Source organism: Mirounga leonina, unplaced genomic scaffold (genome assembly GCF_011800145.1).
Source record: "Mirounga leonina isolate KUSES-001 unplaced genomic scaffold, KU_Mleo_1.0 Mir_174, whole genome shotgun sequence".
Taxonomy (NCBI): Eukaryota; Metazoa; Chordata; class Mammalia; order Carnivora; family Phocidae; genus Mirounga; species Mirounga leonina.
This window is the reverse complement of record NW_023270451.1, coordinates 50,850,607-50,877,413: the sequence shown is the minus strand read 5'-3', so window position 1 is coordinate 50,877,413 and position 26,807 is coordinate 50,850,607. Positions and strand designations below refer to the sequence as shown.

The 26,807-nt window shown below is 43.0% G+C and overlaps 1 protein-coding gene and 1 pseudogene across 7 annotated transcripts in view; one reads left to right on the top strand and one right to left on the bottom strand.

Annotated features, from left to right (window-relative positions):
* Nucleotides 1-26,807, top strand: part of ELMO1 (engulfment and cell motility 1) — a 540,114-nt gene that overhangs the window by 57,646 nt on the left and 455,661 nt on the right. Inside the window, exon 1 of one of the 7 annotated variants that reach the window (XM_035020914.1) lies at nucleotides 16,053-16,217. The exons of the other annotated variants lie outside the window; for them this stretch is intronic. The gene's annotated coding sequence lies outside the window, so the exon portion shown is untranslated. Of the gene's footprint in view, nucleotides 1-16,052; nucleotides 16,218-26,807 lie in introns of those variants that run through there. 7 annotated transcript variants of the gene reach the window in all.
* LOC118020973 lies at nucleotides 26,190-26,435 on the bottom strand (annotated as a pseudogene).

The following is a 26,807-nucleotide window of genomic DNA, read 5'->3' as shown; positions in this document are numbered from 1 at the left end:
CTGGATTTGTAATCAGTGTTTAAACTTCCAGAATATTCTGCAAATGTCATGCTCTTGATGTTATTAAAAAACATTTTTTAAATTGTGGTGAGAAACATAACATAAAATTTAGCATCTTAACCATTTTTAGGTGTACAGTTCAGTAGAACTGAATATTGCTGTGCAACAGATCTCTAGAACTTTCTCATCTTGCAAAGTAAAACTCCATACCAATTGAACAGTAACTCCTCATTCTCCATTCTCCATGCTCCCAGCCCCTCATAACCACCACTCTACTTTCTGTTTGTAAGAGTTTGACATGTGAGTGGAATCATGCAGTATTTGTCCTTTTGTGACTGGCTTATTTCACTTAGCATAAAGCCCACAAGATTCATCCATGTCGTGGCGTGTTCTTTGGGTATAAAGACATTTTGCAGAATGTACTTCTTTTGAAGGCTGAATAATATCCCATTGTACGTCTACCCCACATTTTATTTACCCCTTCATCTGCCAGGGTTGGGTTGCTTCTACTTCTTGGCTATTGTGAGTCGCGGTACAGTGAGCTTGGAAGTGCAAATATTGCTCTGCTCTCATTTTTCCCACCTCCCACCAATACCAGAATCTCACTGAGATGCATTTGAGAGAGGTAGGGGCTGATTTGTGTTCACTGCCATTTTTTCGCCGTAGATCTTAGAGAGTTGCACATCATTTAGGTAACCGAGCTGCCCAGACTCCTCCCGGGGGCTTCATCAGCATGGCTCGCTGTTGTGTAACCTGAGCAAGATTAGAGTTACACCTCTGTTTGCAGAGCTCCTCCATGCTTTCAAAGCAGTTTCACAAGCACGATTTTATTTAACCCTTGCTGAATGATGGCTGTTTCTTTAATACGGGGAACATGAGGATACAATTACGGATGTAAACTCCTCACAGCTGTGGGTAATGTAGTGTTCATGGTCTATCAGAATGGACTCCATTTACGAATAGACTTGACGTAGTTTTTTTACTTTATTTTTTAAATTAATAGATGGTATTGTTTGAAGAGAAGTTTTAGGTTTCTAGAGAAATCAGGCAGTAAGTACAGAGAATTCTCATAGGCCCCCTCTCCCTGCTCAGTTTCCCCTCTTACTAATGACCTGTATCAGGTGGTACATTTGTGACAGTTGAACCAATAGATGATACATTATTATTAACTGAAGAGCATAGGTTTCATTAGAGTTCACTCTTGGTTTTGTATGGTTCTGTACATTTGGACAAATGTATAATGTATGGATCCATTGTTACAGTATCATACAGAGCAGTATCATGCAGTATTATATTTTACTGCCCTAAAAATCTCCTGTACCCCACCCCTTCCTCCCATACTTCTGCCCACCCCTACCCAGAGCTCCTGGTAACTATTGGTCTTTTTACTGTCTGTACTTTTGCCTTTTCTAGAAAGCCATATAATTGGAATCAAACTGCGTGTAGCCTTTTCAGACTGACTTCCTTCACTTAGACATATGCATATAAGACTCATCCTTTAGCGTGTGTGTGGCTTGATAGCTAGAGGCTGAATACTGTTCCATTGTGTGGACAGACTGCTGTGTATCTGCTCGCCTATTGAAGGATGTCTTGTTTGCTTTGGAGTTTTGGCGATTATTAATAAGGTTGCTACAAACATTTGGGTGTAGATTTTTGTATGGACAAAAGTTTTCAGCTTATCTGGGTAAATACCAAGGAATGCGATTGTTGGATCATACGGCGGGAGTATGTATAATTTTGTAAGGAACTGCCAAATTGTCTTCCAAAATGGCTGCACCATTCTGCATTCCCACCAGCAATAAATGAGACTTCCTTTTGGTCTACATCCTCACCAGCATTTGGTGTTGTCAGTGCTTTGGATTTTAGCTATTCCAATAGATGTGTCGTGTTATCTCATTGTTTGTTTTAACTTGCAATTCCCCGATGACATATAATGTTGATCATTTTTTCATATGCAACATGGTTTTAATTTTTATTTTTAAAAATTTCATATTGAACTCATTATATACTCACGAGAAATAAAAAAAAAAAAAACCCAACAAACACGTATAGAGCCATCCCTTAATCCAACTTCCCCCAATGGTAACTTCTTACTTAATTAGAACATTATCAAAACCGGGAAATTGACATTGCACAATATAATGAACTAGACTACAGACTTTGCTGGGATTTCCTCAGTGTTTTATGCACTGATCTATTTTTGCATGTGTTTATAGTTTTGTAAAATTCTTTTGCTTATGTGGATTCATGTAATCACAACCACAATCAAGATATAGAACCGTTCCATCACCACACAGACACTCCCCAGAGCTCTGCCTTCATAGTTGCATACTCCCCCAAACCCGGCCCTGCCCTAATCTCTGGCAGCCACTGTTCCAGACATATGTTTTTTAAAAATATTCCTGGAATTATTGATCTAATTTTGTCTCTGCATCATTATAATTTGAGAGTTATTGATTTATTGATCTTCCTTTTGACTTTTGATATATATGGTTTTAGTCTCAGGTTGGTTAGAATGAGCACATGTATCTTCATGTACCTTTTGGAACAGGAATATTTTCTTCCTAGAATTTAGTTATAAAGATATTTTGCAAGCTGTGTTGCAAAGTTTTGAATGGGTAACAGAAAAAGGGGCAGTTTAGTGATCTTGAGTAAAATGAGAACACTGCAGGAACTTGAGATAGGTTTGACTTTATTTATTTTTAAAGATTTTATTTATTCATAAGAGACAGAGAGAGAGAGAGAGAGGCAGAGGGAGAAGCAGGCTCCCCACTGAGCAGGGAGCCCAATGTGGAACTCGATCCTAGGACCCTGGGATCATGACCTGAGCCAAAGGCAGATGTTTAATCATCTGAGCCACCCAGGCGCCCGGAACAGGTTTGACTTTAATATGTGTGTGTCTTGCTACAGATTATAAAGTACAGTCATTAATCCTTAATGCAGAAGATGAATTAGGCTGGGATTATATTATGATAAAAATTTCACAAAAGTTTCATTAGCAAGTTTCTTTAAGTAAAGATGTACCTTGGTTCATTTAAAACATGATTTAAATTTACCAAAACGGGCGCCTGGGTGGCTCAGTCGGTTAAGCATCCAATTCTTGATTTCAGCTCACTCAGGTCACGTATGATCTCAGGGTTGTGAGATCAAGCCCTTTGCGGGGCTCCGTGCTGAGCTGGAGCCTGCTTAGGATTCTCTCTCTCCCTCTTCCTCTGCACCTCCCTCCCCCGCCTGCTTACGTGCCCCTGGTTGCTTAGAAGGGCTATACATGCCAGGAAAGTTAAGTTTGTGCCAAGAGATTATTAATTAAATAATTAAAATCTACAAACAACTGTATTTTATAATTCTAGAGCAGTTTCTCAACCTTAGTGCTATTGACATTTTAGACTAAGGTAATTTTTTTTTGGTGGGGAGCTGTTCTTTGCTTCGTAGGATGGTAGCAGTGTGTCTGGCCAATACCTGGTAGAGTCCAGTAACACCCCCTGCCCAAGTTATGTCAAAGAAAAGTGTCTCCAGACACTGCCATATGTCCCCCAGGGAGCAGCAAAAGGGGAGTCACCATTACTTGAGAACCACCGATTTTATTCATATATTTTCTCACGCACATATCCTTGAAAAATATATATTATTTTCTAATTTACATAAATTGTGTGGTATTTATGTATTGTTCTGCATCTTGTTTTGTCCATTTGTTATTATGTTATTATGTTTCAGCCATGAATGTAAATACAGTTTGTCCCTTTAAGTGCTATATATTGGGTGGCCTTTAGACTGTATCCGCATGACATTTTATTTATCTATTGGTAGACATGTAAGTTGTTTCCAATTTTGCCATAAAAAAATTATTCCTTGGGGCACCTGGGTGGCTCAGTCAGTTGAGTGCCCAAATCTTGATCTCAGCTCAGGTCTTGATCTCAGGGTCGTGAGTTCAAGCCCTGTGTTGGTCTCCATGCTGGAAATGGAGCCTACTTAAAAAAAAAATTATTCCTCAGTGAATATTTTTGCCTGTGCCACCCTGAGTATGTATGTGATTATCAGGGACACTGAAAAAAAACTCCACTGGATTTATTCAGCTTTACTGTAAATTATCAAGTTGTTCTCTAAACAGGCTTTATTAATTTATTTATACTCCCAATCAGCAGTGTATGTCATCCTGTTTACTCCATATTCCTATTGACACTTGATATTGTGGAATTCTTTATTCTTTGCCCTGAATATCTTACATGGTATCTTATTGTAATTTTAATTTACATTTTCCTGATTACTAGTGAGTCATCATGTTTTAAACTGGAGGGCCCTTTGGGATCTTCTAGTCAACTATGTTGGGTTTTTTTTTTTTTTTTTAGTCAACTACATTTTAAGATGAGAAAACAATACTAAGAATGTGTTTTTTACTTCTTTTTTTTTTTTTTTAAAAGATTTTATTTATTTATTTGACAGAGAAAGAGAGAGCGAGAGCAGGAACACAAGCAGGGGGAGTGGGAAAGGGAGAAGCAGGCTTCCCGCCGAGCAGGGAGCCCGATGTGGGACTCGATCCCAGGACCCTGGGATCATGACCAGAGCCGAAGGCAGATGCTTAATGACTGAGCCACCCAGGCGCCCCGTTTTTACTTCTTTTATATTACTTTTATTTGCTAAGAATATTTTTCTGTCTCATTGTTTTATGTCCCTTATTTTGTTGTGTTGAATTCAGCATCAAATCAAATGGAAACATTTTACATTTGTGACGAAGGTGGGAAATGTATATGTAGAGAAAAAAAGGAAATATTTTGATAGTACAGATTTACCAGCCACCCGAAGACGTTGGCTGCTTAGCGAACTGATTGTGCTTGGCACGGGGCCTAGTCCGGGGAGGGCACTCAAGTGTTTGCGTGAGTGATGGAATGAACCCTGAGATGTAATGAGCTGAAGCCAAGGTCCTAGGAGCAGTTTAAAAATACCCTTAAAACCAGGTTTTCTCATCTCTTGCAGCTTGAGTTTGATTTCCTGATTCTGTCTGTACCCGCAGTGGACCTAAGAATTGCTGATAAGGGGAGGAAGTGTCGACATTTTCCTTATTAGGATGGGTTTCCCACTGAATTTTGACCCATGCTCCTGAGGGCAGTCCTACTGAGGCCATCCTCCCAGAGGCCAGCTGATAGGCCCAGCAGAGTTGATCCTCTGGGGTAGAGCCCTGCTCCCTGAGGGACACACAGTTTCCTCTGGAAGGCCTCTGGGGACTGACTGGAAGAGGTCCAACCAGTCTGCGCTGAAACCGCTACGACACTGGTAAGCGTATCTTCCAGACGACCTCCTTCCCATTAACAAGCCCAGCATCCCGAACCTCAGTAAGTACGCCAAAGATGAGTTTAGTGCCCCACGCACACGCAAGTTTAATTGCTTTGTGGTCGCATAGGATGTGAAATGAAGGAACAGTATTGCCTACAAGGAATGCATTTGTGTTTGTGTGTAATTCATCGCATCACAGATATTTGTGTCAGTCAAAGCAACATGGAAATGTATTTGTTTTACTTTGTCATTTGGAAGAATAATTGCACATAATCACGCTTTCCCCAGAGTTAAACTTTGTGGGCTTATTTTTGTGCTAAATGATGCGCATAACGCATGTTAATATTTTATCAAACTGAAAAATATTTCTTGCTGAAAGAGACTCTGTTTAAGGCTTTTTAAATCTGCCACATGGAAGATGCTATAAAGTCCATTTGTGTGTTTATTTCTTTTGGGATCCTTGTTTTGAGTAGGCATCTGTGGATGACCTACTATGGGCAGCACGCTGTCCCAGTTGCAAGACAAGTAAGAGGGAGGCCCTGTCTTTCAAGCTTTTGGTCAAGTGGAGATAAAGACATGCAAACAGATAGTTGCCATGAAAGGTGATAGGTACCAGGTGATATGGGGTCAGAGAGGAGGAACCGAATAACCACTTTGGGAAAGTTGCAGGTTTCTCACTGAATCCTGAATACTGAATGTGGATGTGACAAAGAAGGGGCCAGCGGTGGGGCTGAGGCTGGGGGTAGGTATTCCAGGCAGAGGGAACAGTATGTGCAAAGGCTGGGAGTTGTGAGAAAGCCTGACATTGTGGGGAGAACCATTAGTTATTATTCATTCCTGTTGTTTGTTCTGAATGTATTAAAGACACCCATTCCCTACTTGTGGGAATAACTCATTCAGATAAAAATCCCATTATCACCCCAAATCATGCTATTTAACACAAGTATTTTAGTCCCCAGCTGGTGGCCCCCATTACCAATGCTACATTGATCTGGCCACAGTGACTTCTCTCCAGGGAATGTTTGCTCAGCAAATGCCTTCTTCCAGCCAATTTCATAGAGTCCACACTTTCAATGAAGATACTGATCATGTGCCCACTTGCATTTTATTCAGAAGAGATGAAAAAGGATAAAAAGAGGGGAAGAGATTTGAGCCAAGTAATAATCACTGATTTTTTTTTTTACTAGATATTTTGTTTTGTTTTGTTTTTTCATCAAGTCACAATTATCCAGCTACAACCTCAGTCTGTTTAGAGCTAAAATTTGAAGTCCGCCTTCCAGACCCCAGAGAAAACCATGGAAGAAAAGATCCAGGAAACATTTGGGACTGGCCTGTGAGACCTCCTTTTTTAAATATTTAATTGAATTCAGAAACTGCTCCATTTCCACAGAGAAGCTAGATCTCCACAGTGGTTCGAGTTCTGGGCCGTGTGGCTGGGGAGCAGGTGAACAAGGCTTGGGGTAGAAGAGAACCCCTATGGAAACCACCTGGTGGGCCTGGGGGATTTATTATTGACGAGATTATTACTTCCATTAATGCAGAGAAGCATCTGGAGACTTTTTTCCCCCCAGAGATGTTATTATCAGAGGTAAAAATAACATGGGAGCCATAGCGATGCCTTGGAAAGCTGAGGGCGGGGCGGGGGTGGGGGTGGGGGCGGGGAGAGGAGTGGGATGGATGCGCAGAGAGCAGGGGCACTACAACAATGATGGCGCACCTGCTGGAGAGCGCCCTGTAACACGGGAGTGAAGGGGAGATGGAGAACAGGAGCCGCTTAAGGTGAAGGCCAGAGATCCGTCTTGGTAGGAATAGGGGGAGGTGGTTTGTGGAACAGTGAGGATGGAAGGTGCTGGTTCAGACCTTTCCACGCCCTCTTGAAATTGAGTTTCCAGACTGATTTGAGAAGAAAACTTATAATTTCAGGGATTCTTTCCCTTCCTCCCTCCCTCCCTTCTTTTGTAATAATAGACTATTTTTTATTTTATTTTTTAAAAAGATTTTATTTATTAGAGAGAGAGGGAATGAGCAGGGGGGAGGGGCACAGGGAGAGAGAGAGAGAGAGAGGCAGACTCCCCGCTGAGCAGGAAACCCAGGACCCTGAGATCATGACCTGAGCGAAGGCAGCTGCTTAACTGAGCCACCCAGGCGCCCCTAGATTTTATTTTTTAGGACAGTTTTAGATTTACAGAAAAATTGAGCAGATAGGACAGAGTTCCAATATGCATTTCCTTTTCTGTACACCGTTTTTCCTGTTATCAACATGTTGTACTAGTGTGGTTCCATAAAAAAATTAACGAATCAATGTTGATACATTATTATCATTAACATCTGTAGTTTACCTTAAGATTCACTCTTTGTATTGTACAGTTCTATGTTTTTATTTTATTTTTATTTACTTATTTGACAGAGAGACACAGCGAGAGAGGGAACACAAGCAGGGGGAGTAGGAGAGGGAGAAGTAGGCTTCCCACGGAGCAGGGAGCCCGATGCGGGGCTCGATCCCAGGACCCTGGGATCATGACCTGAGCTGAAGGCAGACGCTTAACCGACTGAGCCACCCAGGCACGCTCTATGGTTTTGACAAGTGTATAACGTCATGTAGCCATCATTACAGTATCATACAAAATAGTTTCACTGCCCCCAAATCCCCTGTGCTCTGCCTGTTCCTCACTCCTGCTCTTCCCTTCTAACGCCTGCACCCCCAGCCTCCAGACCCCTGGCAACCACTGATCTGATCTTCTTATTGTTTCTATAGTTTTGTCTTTTCCAGAACGTCACACATCCAGACAGTCTATAGCCTTTTCAGACTGACATCCTTCACTTAGAAATATTCATTTAAGACTCACCCAGGGGCTCCTGGGTGGCTCAGTTGGTTAAGCATCTGCCTTTGGCTCAGGTCATGATCTCAGGGTCCTGGGATCGAGCCCCGCATCGGGCTCCCTGCTCGGCGGGGAGCCTGCTTCTCCTTCTCCCCTCTGCTTGTGCTCTCTCTCTCACATAAATAAATAAAATCTTTAAAAAAAAATAAGACTTACCCATGTCATTTCATGCCTTTATAGCCCCAGAACAGTTGCTGGGTTTTATGGTAAAGACTAAATGTTTGGCTTTGTAAGAAAGTACCAAACTGTCTTCCTAGGTGGCTGTACCATTCCTCCTCACTTTTTAACTTTCCATCTGACTTCCGTTTGGGAATAGAAGTCAGAGATAATTTATGGAGAAATGCAGGTGCTACTCACACTGTAACACACTGACTTTGAAGTACTGGAGAAGTGTTTTCTATTACATAGGATACAGGAGCAGAAGACTTGACCAACAGTGCCTTTGACTATAAGGACATTTATTGTTTACTTAACCAGAAGTCAGGAGCAAGTGGCTTCAGATTCACCAAGTAGCCCAAGGCTGTCATCAAGGACCCAAGCTCTTTTCTCCTCTTCTGCTTGCCCACATTAAGTATGTTGGCCTTTTGTGTTTTGCTTGCACTTCGTAGTCTCAAGATGGCTGCTGGAACACCAGGCATCACGCCCTCACATGCTCAACAGGAATAAAGAGGAAAGGGAAACACCAATAGCTCTCCTCTTACTTTGTCTCTGTCATCAGAAAAGTGACCATTGGCAGATTTCCTCTGACATCGTATTGGCCTCAGATGGGTCATATAGTCCCTCTGGCTGCATCGAGGCCAGGAGGTGGCTGTTTTGAACCCCTCTAACGTTTGACCAGGCCTCACGCATTTATCCAGTGGACTGATGTTCCTTGTCACTTTTTTTGGCTTCAGTTGTCATTCATCTGCGATACGAGGGTTGGAGTGTTCACTCCCTTTCAAACTGTGTTTCCATGAGCCCCGAGTTTCTGAAGATGAGCTTAGGGGTTCCTGCTGGGAAGGAGAGTAGGGATAGAGCAAGCCAGGTTCTGGCCTCCCACTTCTTCTGGACAGCATACTTGCAGCTTCCTCACAGGTTAGGGCTCCTGGAGGGTTTCCTTTGGATAAGGCTTTGCAGCTAATATTAAGAGAAAGCATCCTGAGTTAGATGACAGTGAATGTCTCTTTCAATTCTAAGAGTCTGATTTTTGGACCAAGGTGAAACAAGGCTATGCGTCTCCTAAGTGCTTCGTAAAATCCTTGGAATTTTTGTCTTGAAAGCTTTGCCAGATGCACATGTCGAGCACCGGTTAAAAGAAAATTGGTTTTGTCCTCTGTCCTAAAGGAGGAGGACTTTGCCATTTGGAAAGTGGTTTAAATCTTACTTCTTCCTTGACAAGGAATTGGTCTGGAGGTGGAAGATAAGAAGATGGTCAGCAGCCTGAGTGTTACCTCTAAAAAGTCAAAAATTTGATCTTTCTCAGTCTTTTCAAACATAGCTAATCAAATATCCTTGAGTCATTGGGGAAAACGATGATTTGTGTTCTCTTCTCTCCTTTCCTAACTCCTGTCTGTGTTTATGTAAAATTTGTGGCCTTTCAGATGGGCATTTTATATTTGATGTTAGTTATTATTTTTTTTTGTGCTGGAAAATGTTGAGGGCTATTAACATATATTCAGTTAACATGTTTTGTAATCAGCATTTATGTGCTGAAGTGATGTTATGAAATTTTATGGAATATAAATACATGAAACAAAACAACAAAACTAGCTGTGTGTTCCCTGAGGATGAATGGGTGAATCTGCTGCTGAGTGAAGCGGACATACTTTGTTTTGCTTGCTTGTTTGCCTCCTTTCTTCCTTCCTTTCTTCTTTCTCCTCTCCCCTTCCCTTCCTTTCCCGTCCCTCTCCTCCCCTTCCCTTCTTTTCCCTTTCCTTCCCTCCTTTTCCCTCCCCTCCCCTTCCCTTCCTATTCTTTTTTTTTTTTGGAAATATTTCCTGTGGCTTCATGGGTCACACAACACAGATTGTGATACATGGACAGCATGCTGACGCTGATTCCAGCCTGGGTCTTCCTGCCCCCCCACCCCCCCAACCTGGGCCGACTGTGCCTTTCTGGCTGCTGGTACAGTGTTTGAATGGAGAAACCCTGCTGTGTGCAAGACAAAGGGCCTAGTTCTAAGGGAGCATATGCTTTCAGATGTTTCATGTGGACATGTGTCATCTCATTTACAACGCATAACTCCATGTGCTCGCTTCGGCAGCACATATACAACGCATAACTCCCTCCAAAGTAAGCGTTATCTCCTTTTGTAGTGGAACACAGTGAAATACCAGACCTGTGCCACATAAATAGCCAAGAAGTGGCAGAACTAGAGATGGAGTCTCCCCAGAAGCCTGAACAGTTGCCACAAAAATCCATTTTCCTGCCCTTCCAAGATAATTAGTACTTCTCACAAAAATGCAAGGGAAAGAGCATTATTAATTTTTGGATCACTTTTTTTTTGTGCCAAATAATTTGTATATTTTAAAATGTTTCCTCCTTAGAACAATCGTAGGGAAAAGAGTTTATGCTGGCATGTGGTATGAGGGTTACAGTGTTATCCCCATTTTCTGTCACAGCAAACTGAGGGTTGAGACTTGCAGAGGAGATGTGTCCTCCAAGGACATGTGAAAATCTGCTAAGGATGTTGAAGAAAGGGTATTCCAGATAATATGGCTTCGGGCTTCTGTGAATTTATAAAATTCCCCCAAAGTAGTCACTCAGCTTATTCCTATGACTGATGGCGCAGTCATGCGTTGTCCAAAAGGGTGGTGAATATTTGTCTACTGGAAGAAAAAGATAAAAACTTCAGCCTTTCCTCCTTTCCCACACACTGTCACAGTGGTTCATTGTCACAGTACTTGGGATCCCCCTCTCTGCCTGCATAGGGCTGGCATTGGGGCCAAAGCGGAGGGCACGATGTGCTGGTACAGCATAACTCCTCACAGGGCCTTCTCAGAGTGGGTTCATGCCCTGGTGAAAAACAGATTGGTGGTCCCTCCAGTGAGGACTCACTGGCTGAAAATTTTTACATAAAATTGAGATTGACATGCAAAAAAATTGCCTGATACCCCTCCCCCCACTCTCCCAAGTCTTGGGAGAGAATCATTCCCCTCCTGCTCTCCTTTCCCCCAAGAAGTTTGTTGAGTGAGTTGGATAAAGGGCTTGATCCCAGCCCTCAGAGACATGTCCTGGCAGAGCCTGGGTGGGCTAATTATATCCAGCAAGACAGATCAAGGGGAAACCAGAACCTGGAACAGATGTATGTGCCTCTTGGATTGAGGCAGGTTCCAGATGGTTCCAAGGCAGAAACCGTTGGAGAATGAGGATCTTTGTCCAGCCAAGTGGCAGAACATGGTATCTAGACCGGAGGGTCTCAAGGGCAGATGTTGGGCGGTTGTCTTGTTAGGTCGGTGAGGGTACCTATGAGGGGTCTGCTCCTTGTCCCGTTAACCTTTAGCATTAATGAAGATGGGTCCAGACTGGCTTCGTCTGGTAATTCAGTACATCTGAAATGGAAAGTCATTTCTGGGTTGGACATGCCAGCAAGGTGGGAATGATTCTTTTGGGAGGTCAGTCTTAAGCCGAGGGTGGTGGTTCCCAGAGAGGAGCCAGAAATAGGAAGATTTCTGTGCCTCTGGGGTTGGAGATGGGGGCCCTGGGAAGTAGTGAGGACTTACACACTGGGCGCAGACCTGTAACAGGTCTGTCAGGGGACTGAGTCTAGGAGAAATAGTATCACAGTGCCAAGGTGAGGGTCATCCTTTATTTCCAGTTTTCTGAGTGGGATTTATGGAGGAAGGTGAGGCTGATGGCAGCCATAGGACGCAAGAGTCTGGCCTGTCTACTGGTCCCTTGCCTTTCTTTGTCATTCCCCAGGGGACGGAAATTTGTGCCATTTGGTTTCCTTGCTTAGAAAAGTTTTTTTGTTTGTTTGTTTCAAGTTTCCAGGAATCCTATGTCAGGAGGTAAACAAAATAATGGAAACAAAGCAGGAAGATAAACAACGTTGGTGAAGTCAGTCCCTTTTGGATTCTCTACCTGAATTTCCTTATCCTGTTTCTTGAGTTAAACAGTGAAAAGAGCTTCAGAAGAAAGAACATTAGATGATTAATTAAATGCTTACATTTAAATGAACATGTGATTGGATTTTCATGTGAAAGAAACTTTAAAGTACCGGAGGTAGGAACAGAAAAGAAAAATGAAAAGATATTGACCTCCTTCCTTTCTAGGTGACTGCGAATACAGTTCAAAAGCCCTTTCCTGCTTTTCATGTATTTACACATCTTTTAGAAAGGTGACCCCGGGGGCAGAAAAAAGTAGGACATATTTACTAGTATCTGTTGTGCATCAGGGACTGTGCTAAAGTTTGTATGGATGTGAGCTCATTTAATGCTCATGAAAGTCCCAGTGAAATGTGTATTACTGGCCATGTTGATGAGAAAATTGAGGCTCAGAGAGGTTTTGGGGGCTACCTAAAGAGAAATCACTGGTAAATCGACCTGAGGGATTCCAACCCTGTCTTCATAAACATGCTGTCCATAACCCTGTTGGTGTGCTACCGAATGGGACTGTCTTACAGATGCCTTTTATAGCCATTACTTTTATCCTACATGTTCCTGACATTGATTCAAAGGTGAGCTTGAACTTTCTTTCAGTTTTCTCAACCTTTGATAACTAACCCTTCCTGTCTTGAGCATGACGTATTTTAAGCATTGCTATCCAAAGGGATAGAAAAGTTAAAGAAGAGATGAAATTAAGAAAGTTTATACTGTGAGAGGCCATAAAAAAGTATTTTGAACTTCTGTTGGGTCTTATTTTATTTATTGTCCTAATATATAAGTAAATTAAAATTCAACTGACTATATATTTTGCAGGTATTCTACCTTATTCATTAGAGTTTAAGACTATACCCAATTTTATATATCCAGCCAGTTTCTTTCTAATGAAAATTCTTCTTTTCAGTCTGTACTATTCTTTCTTTCTTAGGGTTCAGCTCTCAGATTTGGGTTAATAATTTTCATAACATGATGCAGTCATTTTTTTATTTCTTCCTTTTTCTTGTTCAGTGAAAGCATTTGATGCTATGAATTTTCCTCTTACCACTTTTTTGCCTGAGTCTTGTAGGGTTTTGTATATAGCATTCTCATATAATTAGTTTCTGGCCAACACTTGTTGAACACCGATGATACTCTAGTATAAAGGAAAAATAAATATACTTAAAACTTGAAAATAGGCAAATAGGCAAAAGGATGACTGTGTGTCCCTTCAAAGTCATCCTGGATTATTGGCACCACCCAAGGATTATCTAATTCTCTAGGTGTATTGCCTTTCTTTGCTTTTCTTTGATTTACTATTTACTGTTTTTTTTTTTAAAGATTTTATTTACTTATTTGAGAAAGAGATCGAGCAGGAGCAGGGGGAAGGGCAGAGGGAGAGAGGTTAGTAGACCCCCACTGAGTGCAGAGCCCCACATGGGGCTTGATCCCAGGTCCCTGAGATCATGAGATCATGACCTGAGCAAAAGTAGATGCTTAACTGACCGAGCCACATAGGTGTCCCTACTATATACTGTTGGTTAAGGTATTTTACAAATAGGAAAGGATAGATGAATACCTACAGGAAATGGTGCAATGCAAATGATTTTGTCTATTAGAAAAAATAATCCCCCCAGATATAATTTTGCCGCCCTGCAAGGCATTACCCAATTTTGTATCTACTTCAACAATTTTATTTCAACAGTCCTTTCAGTGACTATATATATATATGTCTCTTCTCCTGTAATCCTCTGAAACAACTTTTCTATCCCGTTGGTTTTCTCACTGAATTAAATACATCTTTAATATGTATTCACCTTATATTTGTATGAGGGTCATGTTTTTAATGTTTTGAAAAGTACTTTACACTAGGAACAATGTAAGAGGCTTTCACCTGTGTCAAAAAGACCCAGAGCTGGGCAGTAGTTAAAAAGTAAACCTGATGTTACAGGAACTATTGCAATAGGGGAAAAAGAGGACTGGGCTCAATTCCGAATGTAACAAAGGAAAGCGAAGATTTATAGCCATGCATCAGGAAGGGGGCGGGGGTCAATGGATGGAAAATTACTAAGAGGAAACATCAAGAACAGGGGATTCTTGTGAAACCAACTCAACAGGATTCTTGCTGAAGACAGACCAGGGTGATCACCTATCACCTGGGGGATAAGGGAGGATGAGGAATTTGGTCAGATACTGAGGGTGGGAATTTTCTCTTAAGCTGATTTAGCAGGATTCTTGCTAAAATTGGACTCCACAGGAACAGAGGTGGAAGGTCATGCTGGGCTTGGTTGAGCAGAGGACTCAGGAGCCTGACTAAAATTTGGTCGAGAGAATCCTTATCATATGCATAATGCAACTTAATCTTCATATAAATCTTAGGTGAGCTTATCATTGTCTCTAACTGTACTTAGGAAGAAACAGGCTCAAGAGTGTTCAGGTGGGGGTAATGTAGAGACACCAAGAGAGCCCAGGTTTATATGAATCAAGATCAACTTCACCATGTTACTCTGAGGAGCACATGCTTCTCACCGAGAAGAGCAATGACAAAGTGTGACCTAATACAGTGCTCAAAAGAATATGGATAAATAAATGGAAATAGGTGAAGGAAAAAGTTTGAGATCACTTATGAAACAACTATGACATTATTGTGTTTTTTTTCTCCCCACGGGTAAAAATGAAAGTGTGCGGAATGTATATGCAATTGTGGAATTGGATGGATTGTACTTGGAAAGTCCTTATGTCCTGCCTCAGACTTGAATATTTACTTCTTGGATATATAGAGAGAAGTGGTTTCAACCAAGAAGTAGCAGAGGTGCTTGCTTTACATTAACAAAACAAACAAAATTTTGGGAGAGGAGCAGAACTGTGATTGCTTCTAGACCCTGGGCAGACATTGGGTTTTCATCTTTCACTATGGAAACGTACGGTTCCAAAGCTTAGCTTTTTAACCCTGTGGGGTGTTTTCAGTTTTTCTCGAGGATCTCATAAAGTTCTCAAAACAAAATCGGTTATAATTCACTTTACGTAAAAATAAATAGATGAGGGGCGTGCTATGAAATTAAGTCAACGATACGCTGCTTTAAGTCCAAAACCACTGGAAAGGATTAGGGAGACATAAGTGGTAGGTGGTAGAGAGAGAGGCAAGGATGAACAAATCTTAAAACCTCTCTTTCTCTCTCTCTTCCTGTAAAACTACTCACAGCTATGCCCACAGAAATCACTGCAGCGGGTAACGTTAGGAACTCAAATATAATTAAAGTGCTAGGGCTGTAACTCAGCACGCCTGGTATCCATCCGTAGCAGCGAACTCTGTCCTTGAAATACTCTACTGACCATCTTGAGCGTAACTTCCCTGGGATCCCAGATTAGAGGTTGGGAAATTGGTTATGTGTCTGGAAGTGCTGAATCAGCAACACCTACTGTTGTTATATTCTGCATCCTGATTACAGGTACCCCCCCTCCACTCCCATCCATTTAATCCAGAAGCCCTCTGGGCACTCCTGATACTTTGCTCTCCTCCACTTCTCACACTCTGCAAAATCCTGTGGATATTGCATCCTGTGCTTCTAAAGAATCTGCCCCGTTTCTTCCATACCGCTCCTGTCCTGGATGAACCCTCCTCAGCCTCTGGTCTGAAAATGACTTCAGTTGTCTCCTAACGTGTCCTTCTTTCTGTTCCATTTCTTCCCCTCTGTAAATGGGTTCCTCTCATTGTTGTAAAAACACCCATATGATTTTGCCAGTTGGCTTCAAACACTTTAGTGGTTCCCCAGGGCTTACAGACTGTTGTTGCTGAGCATCCAAAGCCTTTCTGCCCCAGAACCGCCCCCCCACCCCCACCCCACCATCCACCTCGTTCTCCAGTCTCCCCTCTCCTGGAGTTCACCTTTGCACCAGTCTGATCTGGAATCTGTTTACATTTGCTTTCAGGCAGAATGTGCAGATTATGTTGACTGGACTGCTTCCCTCTCAGCCTGGACTGGGTCAAGCATCGCCTTCTCAACACTGCACGGTAGCTGTTTATTTATAACATTTCTATAAGAGACCATGCTGTCCTCTGGGGGCAAGGCAGCATCCCATATGCGTCGGTGTCCCTGTGCTTAACAGGGAGCAGCTCCCCAGAAACGTTTGTGGCTTGAATGAATGAATGAGTGAAATGGGCCTTTCTTGCATGAAAAAACTTAATGCAACTAATCTCTGTTTAGCTCTGGAGAATTTATGTGAGAAGGATCTAAGGCAAAAAGCCTGTCATCTTTCTTTTCTTCTACTTTATCCCATCTTTTTATATAAATGCATCTGTATAAATCAGCTGTCATTACTATCACTACAGTTCCCTCCAAGGAGGAGGCAGGTGCACTGGAGCAGAAGGGTACAGACCAAGATAGGCCTAAGCCCTCCCTTGGTCAGCCTGACTTTGGGGTGGGCAGGCAGTCTTCATGGACATGTGGGGATTTGACCACCAGAAAAAAAAAACCCAAAACACACACACACACACACACACACAAACCGAAAAAACAAACCCAAGCTTGGAAAAAAAATAAATAAACGTCACCAGCAATGGGACAAATCAAAATCAGGCACCACCTGGTAACATACAAGGAAAAGGATGCAGCTTCACTTTTCTGTGATTTTCCTGCCAAAAACTCGTAACCTGACTCTAATCACAGGAAGCATCAAACAAAGCCAAACTGAAGGACTTTATACAAAATAAACAGCCTGTAATTTTAAAAACTGTCAAGGTCAGAAAAATCAAGGAAAGACCTATGGAGGTGTTTTAGGGTGAAGGAGACCAAAAAGACATAACAACTAAAAACACCTTGTGATTCTGAACCAGATCCTTGTGCTATAAAGTACATTTTGGGGACATTTGGTGAAATTTGAATGGGGTCCAAAGAGCAAATGTTAACATGTATTACATGTTAATTTCCTGATGTTGATGGTTGTGTTGTGGTTATGGAGGAGAATGTTATTGCTGTAGGAAATGCACACTAAAGTATCAGTGAGTGGTGGAGCTTGGGGTTGGCAGGTTACTTTCAAGTGGTTAAGAAAGAAAGAAGGTTCTTTGTACTATAGTTGCAATTTTATTTTTTTGTAAATTTGAGATCACTTCAAAATAAATTTTTAAAGATTTATTTGAGAGAGAGAGAGAGAGAGAGAAGCATACGCACAGGGTGTGGAGGGGGAGGGGCAGAGGGAGAGAATCTCTAGCAGACTCCTGGCTGAATGAGGAGCCTGAGGCGGGGCTGGATCCCACCACCCTGAGATCATGACCTGAGCTGAAATCAAGAGTTGGACACTTAACTGAATGAGCCACCTAGGCGCCCCCCAATAAGACATTTTTTAAAGAAAAAAAGTCAATAAACAAACTTGGACTTGTCCCCATGGACAGGTTGACCTCATGAGATGTGACTCTTTGTTGGTGTACTTGTGGTGATGGAATTGTGCAGAAGAGGGCCTTGGTTTTCTTTGAGCTGAACTGGAAGTGAAGAGGTGGTAAAGTTGAGGGGCATGGCGGAGAGGCAGCCTGCATCCTGTGTCATTTTCTCCCCCACGACCAGCCCTCAGCAGGTTGCCTTACCTGAAAACAGGCTCAAAAGACAGACTGTCAGCTCAAGGAGAGCAAAGCTACCTCCCAGGGGTAGGTGCAATTGGCAGGTTTCTAGTGACTGGGAAGCAATATACCAATTTGATGATTTACTGTGAGAAATGTAACCAAATGGCACTGTTTGACGAGCAGATTTCCTTTGTATAGCAGACTTCAAGGGAAGCTTGGTGGTAATCAGGAGAGAGTGTGAGAAAGGAGGAATCACAATGAGAAGAGCTGGCCAGTGGGATCAGGGCCCGGAGGCATCCTGTGAGGGGAGCCTGATTCCTCCATCCTGCACCGGAGTCTCACACTTGGCAATGGGACGTGGAGGCGTGAATCTGTGGCGGGGCTCGTACTCCCTTGGGTAGTGCTGGGGTGGCTTCCCAGACTCCACTTTTTGTCTGCTTTCATGGTCAGCCACCTCTCTGCCTCTGACTGCTGTGTTCTCGCTTTAGATATGGTTAATAGCCTCAGCTGGGTTGTAGACTCTTAAATGCCTTTGCCTCTCTATGATTCTGTGTTAACTCCTGGGTTGATTTTATATGTTCACTCTCAGAGGCATAGACTGGTTTATTCGAGTTCTGTAGAGGTCTCCCCCTTGCCACTGCTGGCCATGTGGGAACTTGGGCTAGAGAGAGGCTGCACTCTAGAATAGCAACTTCCCTTTTGCTGTTTGTTTTTTTTTAAGTCTGGAGCCACGTAGAAGGAAGGAAAGACTTTAAAAAAAAAAAAAGGCTTACCTTCTCAGAATATCTTGTTATTTTTAGAGTTCCTTAACTTCCCTAGGTTGCAGACTTTCTTTCAGAGATTTGGCCAAACTAGATACTTCTCCCTTTTGAGAACAGTGTGCCCCTCCATTATGAACCAAAGGTATTCACTTTTGGGGGCACAGTCCATGTGGGGCTGGTTGTTCTGTGTGTGTGGGGATAAGAGCTCTCTTTCTACAGCCGAGTAGTGCTCTCTCAAGTGTGAGACTCCTCAGCCTCTTATCCCCCCTTCTCTGGAGTGTTTGCAGTTCCTTCTCACACAGGGGGTCACGTCTCTGCCAGGGCACTTTAAGACCCATGGGTACTTAGCCCTGGAACTTAAGGTTCCAAATGGCTCTGTATGTAAAAGCCATTTGTCTCCGCATGGGTGTCGCACGAGGTTGCCCAAACCTTGAGGCTCCTGAGGGCCAGAGTCAGTTTTTGAAGAGTTGCCTGAAATCTGAAATGCAAGTCAGCCCACAGAAAGAAGCAGTGGTTCTGTATGGCTCATGAATTAGAGACCAGCAAAAAGGGTCTGGTGTGAGTGGCGAAGGGCTGGGTGCTTTCAGGCATGAGCCTCATGTTCTTCTTCAAAGGATGGTTAGAAGGTTGTTATGATTTATGCAGAGGAGGAGCATATACATATATGGATTGGCTCACAATCGTCTAACATGAGGGTCCTCAATTTAGTGTAATTTTATATTTTGTTTTCTCCTTTGCCCATGCTGTGATAAGGCCCTTCACACAAATGCCTTTAGAAATGATAACCGGAACATGCCTGATTTGGGGTTTCCATACCTTGGGAAATTGAACCCTGGGTTCAGTTGGGGATGGGGAAGCAGTGTCTACATGGTCACCAGGTCGGCTGCTCAGCCCTGGCGTGGCCATCTGTGATCCGTGGCAGATGTCTGCAACCACATCGTCCTCTCACGTGAAAATGCTACCTCATGAAGAGCGCTTAGCACCTGGTGGACAGACACAAGAGACTGGAGGGTGGGGTGGTGAGTGTCTGCAAGGCTCAAGGAGCAGACTTGGTTTCCATTTGCAAACAAAGCAAAACTGAAAGCCCCGCATGAATTCTGGCACTAGTCTTTGCCATCTGTTTGATTTTTTTTTTTTTTTTAACCGGGTCAGGGGCTGTGATGAGTATCAAACTCTGTGGGCCAGAGAAAGGATTAGAAATAGAATCACCTGAAACATGCTATTCAAAGCAGGCAGGGCCTGTGGTCTGCTGAGGGACCTATAACATTCACTTTCATTCCATCCTTGGGCCTCCTCGCATCTGGGAGTCAGAGAATAATAATAAAATAAAGACAGGCTGTAACAAGAAATGTGATCCTTGGGGTACCCTCGTAAGCTGTGCCTCTGTCAGTCAGATTTCCTGTTTGCTGGAAAGAGTTCTGCCTTTTCCAGCTCTGCCAGGCATTCCCCTGGGCGAGGGGGCACGGGCTGGCTGTGAAACTGATCCCTCTTCTTGCAAGTGGTGAGGCTGACCGCTGTGCAAGGAGACGCTCCCTGGAATGGGCTTCGGGTCTCTGCTCCGTCAAGAGGCAGACTTTTACTCCCAATGACAGCTGCGGAGTACAGATTTATGGCAGGGCCCTAGCTCTGAATTCCAATTACCACTTGAGTTTCCGAAGAGTCTGCATTTCCCTGTCTGTGGTGCATTTTTACAACTTGCCACTGTGAGGGCCGATATAAAGCCATCCCCAGTTACTAATATTTCTAACCAAATGATTTACAGAATGAGAGCCCAGGTGACATACACTTAAGGCTTTTTGCTCCTTGCAAGGTGAAAATGCTGGGGAATCCGCTCTGCCTTTCAAGAGGTAAGAGAGTCAGGTGGGATGGGGACAGCTAGGAGATTTGGGAAGCTGAGGGATACCTATAAGGCTGTGGACGACAGGTATTTCTGTTGGCCGTAATTAATTGTTTCTAAGAGTGGCTCTTCCTAATGAGGGTAGCATGTGACAGAGAGTGAATAAAGGGTTTTGGGGGACGCTCGTATTTCATGCTTTATGCACACCCATAGGTGGACGTGGTAGCGTTCGGTTCTGCCACTCTTGACAGTCTATTTCCTATGCTTGAAGGATGGCTAGATTCGCTGTTGTAAGAGCAGGACACTGAGGATCTGGAGACCAGCATGTCCCCTGAGCCCACGCTGTTACCCTTGCCTGTTAATGCTCCACAGGGCAGGAGGATGGAAAGTGTGTCTTCTAGTTTGACAACTTGTAGCTCTTGGAGAGATGTTTTAGCAAGGGATTGAAATGTGCAGGTTTCAAGTAACAACTTTGTTGCTTCTGTTAGAGGAAATCCACGGGTCTGTCCACATGCAGACAGCACAATGGAGGAAAAAAATCTCAACGTTTTAAAATAGATCTTTAAAAACATTACCAAGACTACTTAGTGCTTTAAAAAAAAAATCCTCCTTCTGAACTTTGAAAGTCCTTTTCTCCACACATAAAGGAAAGGTCTTATGTGGCTGTTTTGCTTAATGTGGGCTGGTTTTATTTTGGACTCTTTGAAACCCAGCATGAAGGCTGAAATTCTATGTGGACAAGTAAAAAATGAAAGGAATGGCGAGGTTTTGGTTGTGCTAAATTAAAGTGACAAGGTACAGATAACAGGGCATGGCTGTGCCCACAAATTAGCCCTCTCTAATTTGCTGCTGTGGAAAGTACTGCTTTGGTGTGCATTGTAATTTCTTTTTTGAATTAAAAGTTTAGAAAGTCTAGTTTGCTCAAAAGCGAAAACCTGAAAAACGTAAGCCTTTCAGTTTTGAAATGGCCCATGGTTCCCTATGTTCAAGGAACTGTTTGAGCAAAATCTTGCTTCAAAAATATGTAAATTACATGGTTTTATTTTTAGAAGTCACACTGTGTGTTGGATTATTTTGTGTGCCCTTTAAAGGTTGCCTTTTCCAAAGTTTTTTCCTCAATCCAGGATCCAGTTTTTCTACAATCCAGGATGTATTTTGTGTTGAGTGGGTGGTGGTTGTATTTTGTTTGGTCTCCTCTGTAAATGAGGTTCCGTATCATGTTCTGAGTGGATTTCTGATGGGGGAGGGAGGTAAAGAAGGCCCAAGTCACTTTCTCCAACTTCCATGTAGTTCTAGGCAGTGGCTCAATATCGATGGGGAGCCAGGATGACATTTGGTTTCTCCGGCTACATGTCTTACCCCAAATTACAATATCCCTGTACCCCAAGCTCAACTTCCCAGAGGGCTGAAATGGCACTCTGTGAGATGAGTCACCATATTATAAAAAATTGGCCACATAGACTGTGGAATAAGACTCAGGGTTATTTATTACAATGCTGTAAAAAAAAAAATGTGGTTCATGATCATTTACCTTTTGTTTCTAGTTTCTGTGGGTGTTTTCGCAAGGAGAGACCCACTGCCTCCATATCAGATGGTCCACTCCTGGGTGCTGGGCACTTTCACCCTCACATGAGGCTTTAATTCATCATGGCTCCTCCACACTTAGACGGTTGTGGTGTTTCCTGAATTGTGTTCCATAGGTGGTTAAGAGATGCGAGGTGGAAAGGGCTTTATGGTCAAATAGATTTGGATAAACAAAGCTGACAGATGGCTTTCCTGAAGGACTTTTCTGGGTCTCGAACATGTATACGTGCCCATTGTAAATTGTCAGGACACTGAGTGAAGTGGATCTCTGGCACAGGAATATGTTCCTAAGTGCATCCTTGGGGGACACTGCCTCAACGTTTGGCTCTACCTGCCTGTCCTGGGTTTAATTGTGTCCCTCCCAGAAAAGATATGCTGGAGTCTTCCCCTAGCCCCCAGGACCTCAGCATGTGACATTATTTGGCAGTAAGGTCCTAATAGATGTGGTTAGTTAAGATGAGGTCATACTGAGTAGGGTAAGCCCTAATCCATTATGACTGGGGCCCTTAATGAAGGGGGTTGGGACATAGACACACGTGAGGGGCACTGCCATGTGAAGATGGAGCTATGTTGTCACAAGTCATGGGACTCCTGAAAGCTAGGAGGCAGGTCTGGGATAGGTCTTTCCTGAGTACCTTCAGAGGGAGCATGGCTCTGCCCACACCTTAATCTCAGACTTGTAGCCCCAGAACTGTGAGACAACATATTTTTGTTGGCTCAGTCACTCCTTTTGTGGTGCTTTGTTATGGCAGCCCTAGCAAACATTGCCATTCTAGACTTGAGCTCAGTACCTCAGGCTTCTTTTCAGGATGGGCTAGAACTACATCCCTAGTTCTAGAAGCTTCTTAGCCAAGTTACTCTCTGACCTCTTCTGAACTGGGGGTTCCTTCTTTGTACATGCCGTTTGTGGTACTTCCACTAGGGCTTGGCCTTTCTTCCCACTGACCTGGAACAGTGGTTTCTAACTCTGATTGTACAGAGGAATTATCTAGGAAGCTTAAAAAAATGCTAATGCCTAGACCCTACCTAATTAATTAGACTCTCTGGGAGTAGGGTCCAAGAATTTCCTTTGGAAGTTCTCTAGGTGATTCTAATGTGCATGCAGGGTTAGGAATTGTTGAAGGAATCAAGGGCTGAGCTGAGTGTATGTTGGGGGGTGGGGAGCTGGGAGATAGAGGCACCAGCCATAGTTCAGCAGGGGATGGTGAGGCCTTCGTTGAAGCCAAAGAGCTGGGTTTGAACCCTGGATCTTCCACTTACCTATGGTGACTGTGAGAGTCCCTTCGTGGCTCTGTACTGTGGCTTCCTCATTTACAGTAGGGATTATAATGACTGCCCGGTAAGGCTGTTGTGAGGTGTCTTAGCTCAGCCTGCTGTAACAGAGTATGACAGATTGGGTGGCTTTTAAACAACACAAATTTATTTCTCACCGTCTGGAGCCTGGGAAGTCTAAGATCAAGGTGTCTGCCCATTTGGTATCTGGTGAGAGCTCATTTCCTGGTTCATCTTGCTGTGTCCTCCCAGGGTGGAGGGGCCAAGGGAGCTCTCTGGGGTCTCTTTTATAAGGGCACTAATCCCATTCATGAGGGCTCCACTCTCATGACCTAATCACCTTCCAAAGACCCCTACCTCCAAATACCGTCACACTGCGAACTAGGTTTCAACATAGGGATTATGGGAACATGGACGTTTAGTCTGTAACTAAATGAGAGGGTTCAATGAGATGCATTGAGTCCAGGGCGGGAAGATAAGCATTAAAAACTATTGGAAAACCTATCAGGAGACCCTGTGATTGTCTTCTCAGTGAGTCTCCCAGGCAAGAACAGTTTGTCCCTGCAACTTTATGCCCTTTATCCAAACCTTGATTACTCTTTCTTATTCCTCCCTCCCTCCCCAGCCACCTGCACATTCAGTTGGCTTCCAAAACAAAGGAAACCTGCATTCTCAGTGTGCACACCCTCTCGTCACAAATAAAAAACATTGGTTAGGAGAGTATGTTTATTCCTTAAGGAAGTGGGCTCCAGGCCAAGGATGAGGTCACTGTGGCCCATACCACGTGGGCTGCAGGCACTGCTTTTATAGGTGGTCATTCGTAGCCAAGAGTGGGCAGCTATGGGCACAGCATCTGAAACACTGCCCAGGAGTCCTCCAATTAAAGAGGAGACTTGATCTTCAGTTAATAGGTAGCTCAGCCTCTTGTAAGAGACTTCTGGCTCCTGGCTCTGAGTCAGAATTCAGCCTGCGAATGCTTGCTGAATCCAGATCTCCAAGGGTTGGGCCTGGCTTGTGGTGTTTCAAAGCTCTATAGGCCATTCTGATGCAAGGAACAGAGTTACCACCCTCCATATTCTCTGTGCATGTATGTGTGTGTGTGCATGTGTGTGTGTGTGTGCGCAGGCATTTTGTCACGTGGAAATCGAAGCACTCATTCACTGCTTCATTCAACACATGTTTATTAGGTGTCAGGGGTGCCAGGGTCTCTTCTAGATGGGATATGGTGGTGAACCAAACACTCATGCTCACTTGAAGCTTCTTTTCTAGTGAAGAATCCAGAACGTAAACAAGTAAACAAATGCCTGAAATGATGTCAGACTTTGAGGAGCACCAATAAGAAAATAATGTATGGGAGGCAGGTGGGGAAGGACAGGACACTGTTTTGCTTAGGGATCAAGGCAGGCTTCCCCAAGGAGGCAACATTAGAACCTGAGTAAAGAGAGGGAACAAGCAACAGGGGAATTTGGTGGTGGTGGTGGTAGTGGGGGAATGTTCTAGGCAGAGGAGAAGCCCTGTGCTTGGTGTGCTGGAGAACAGCAGGGACAGTGTAGCTGTTCTGGAGAGGGGCAGGGAAAGAAGTGCTGAGTGGGGTGCAGGCCAGACCATAGAGGCCGACAGACTATAAATACGGCTTGGAATGTTTTCTAAGTGGGATAGGATGCAAGGTTTTGGGCACAGGAGTGACATGATCTGATCTATGTCTTAAATGGATTATTCTGGAGAATTGACGACTGTGGACCAAGGATCCCAGAGTCCCAATGAGGCCAGCTAAGGGTAAGATTTTCAGGCACTGTCCAAGGAAGTTTATGCATTTGCTGCTAGAAAAATATTCAGCCAATTCCTAGGCAGTGTTGGCTATGCTTAGAACTTCAAAATGAAGTATAGAATGTATACTTTTTATACCTTGTCAAATAATTCTGTATATTTTTCAATATGATATCTGCAATGTTATTTCAACAAGACCAGAAGTTCAAACAAATTTGTGTTCATTTGCATTCTTGTCTTTTTTTGTGTGTGCAAGCCATGCTAGTTTTATTACAGATTACAGTAAAAGAAGTAATTTGTTGGGGTCAAATTTCTGAGGCAGGCTTTTGAGTAGATCTAGAATTTAGTGTTTTTCTGACAAATGGAGAATTTCATTTTCCTGCAATCTAATTATTTTCATCATTCTTGTTTATAAATGTTGTATCTTTTCTAATGATTGGTGCTTTTATTTGCATCTGTATCACTTCATTAAACTTTTTGAGTATAAGTAATTAAATGTGCTTTATGGACTAAATGGTTGTGTCCCTCTGAAATTCATATGTTGGAAATCTAATCCCCAGTGTGATGGCATTTGGAGGTGTGGGGCCTTTGGGAGGTGGTTATGTGAGAGGGCTTTGCCCTCATGAATGGGGTATGTGCTCTTAGAAGAAGAGGCAGAGCTCACTTTTTCTTTCTGCCTAAAATATTTTAGGCAGTGGACCTATAAAAGTACTCAGTAATCTACAACTTATTGGACCAGTGGACCAGTGAGCTCTGCCTTTCTTTCTGGGGGTGTTGATGAAAAGGAGAAGTAGGCAGTCTGTAGCCAGGAAGAGGGTCTCACCAGAATCCAACAATGCTGGCAGCATGATCTTGGACTTTCAGTTTCCAGACTGTGAGAAAAAAATTTATGTTGCTTATAGAAGCCACCCAGTCTATGGTTCTTTGTTACAACAGCCCAAAAGTACTGAGACAGTGTGTGTATTGGCATATGATTCACGTGCATTTGTTTTCAGTTTGTATGACCAAAATAGGTATTGGCATTCCATGGATTGTCTAAACAACATATTCTATACAAACCATAAGTAAAATATAGAAGAACCCCAGAAAACCCCACCCTACCTATATATTTGAAAATTTACCAAAAACCAGTGTACTTTTATTTATTTATTTATTTAGAAAGTTATTATTTATTTATAACAAATAGCCCACATCTGTAATCCTCTCCAGTCAGAAGTTCTTTGAAACCATGCCATTGGCCTTGGCCAGTTGGAGGATGGAGTCATCTGACTCACCCATCCTGCAAATGGCCCCACAGGCAGCATAGGTTTTAAATTGGCTGTTGAACGTGCCTGCCCCCCTTTTCAGCCTTGGCCATGTTCATCTGGATGGACATGTGGCCCTTGGCGCCAATGATGTGGTTGCTGGCAGAGTATTTCTGTGGAGGTCCATGAATTCACCAGCGTCCTTCTGCATGTCGAGGGAGTACTTGCTCCCATCACTGTGAGCACAGAATGGAAGCGCTGCATCCCCCTGGCAGCCAAAACTAGCATCATTTTTAATGTTGCCTAAAATAGTCTTGATTAGACACTTTTCCTGTAACACCTTATAAGATAAAAAGGGAAAGTACTAGAAACATTATACTTGGTAATAAAAGGAATAAATAGGTAGAAAATAAAGATGAGCCCTCAAGTAAAAACTCTGAAAATATAACTAAAAATACAAGCCATTGAAACTATGTAAGTAGACTTATTTGTGAAGTGTTTTAAAATTTTTGTGTCAGATGCCCTGTAATATAAATGACAGGTAAGATTCATGAACTCACTGGGCAGATACTATCGTAACCAA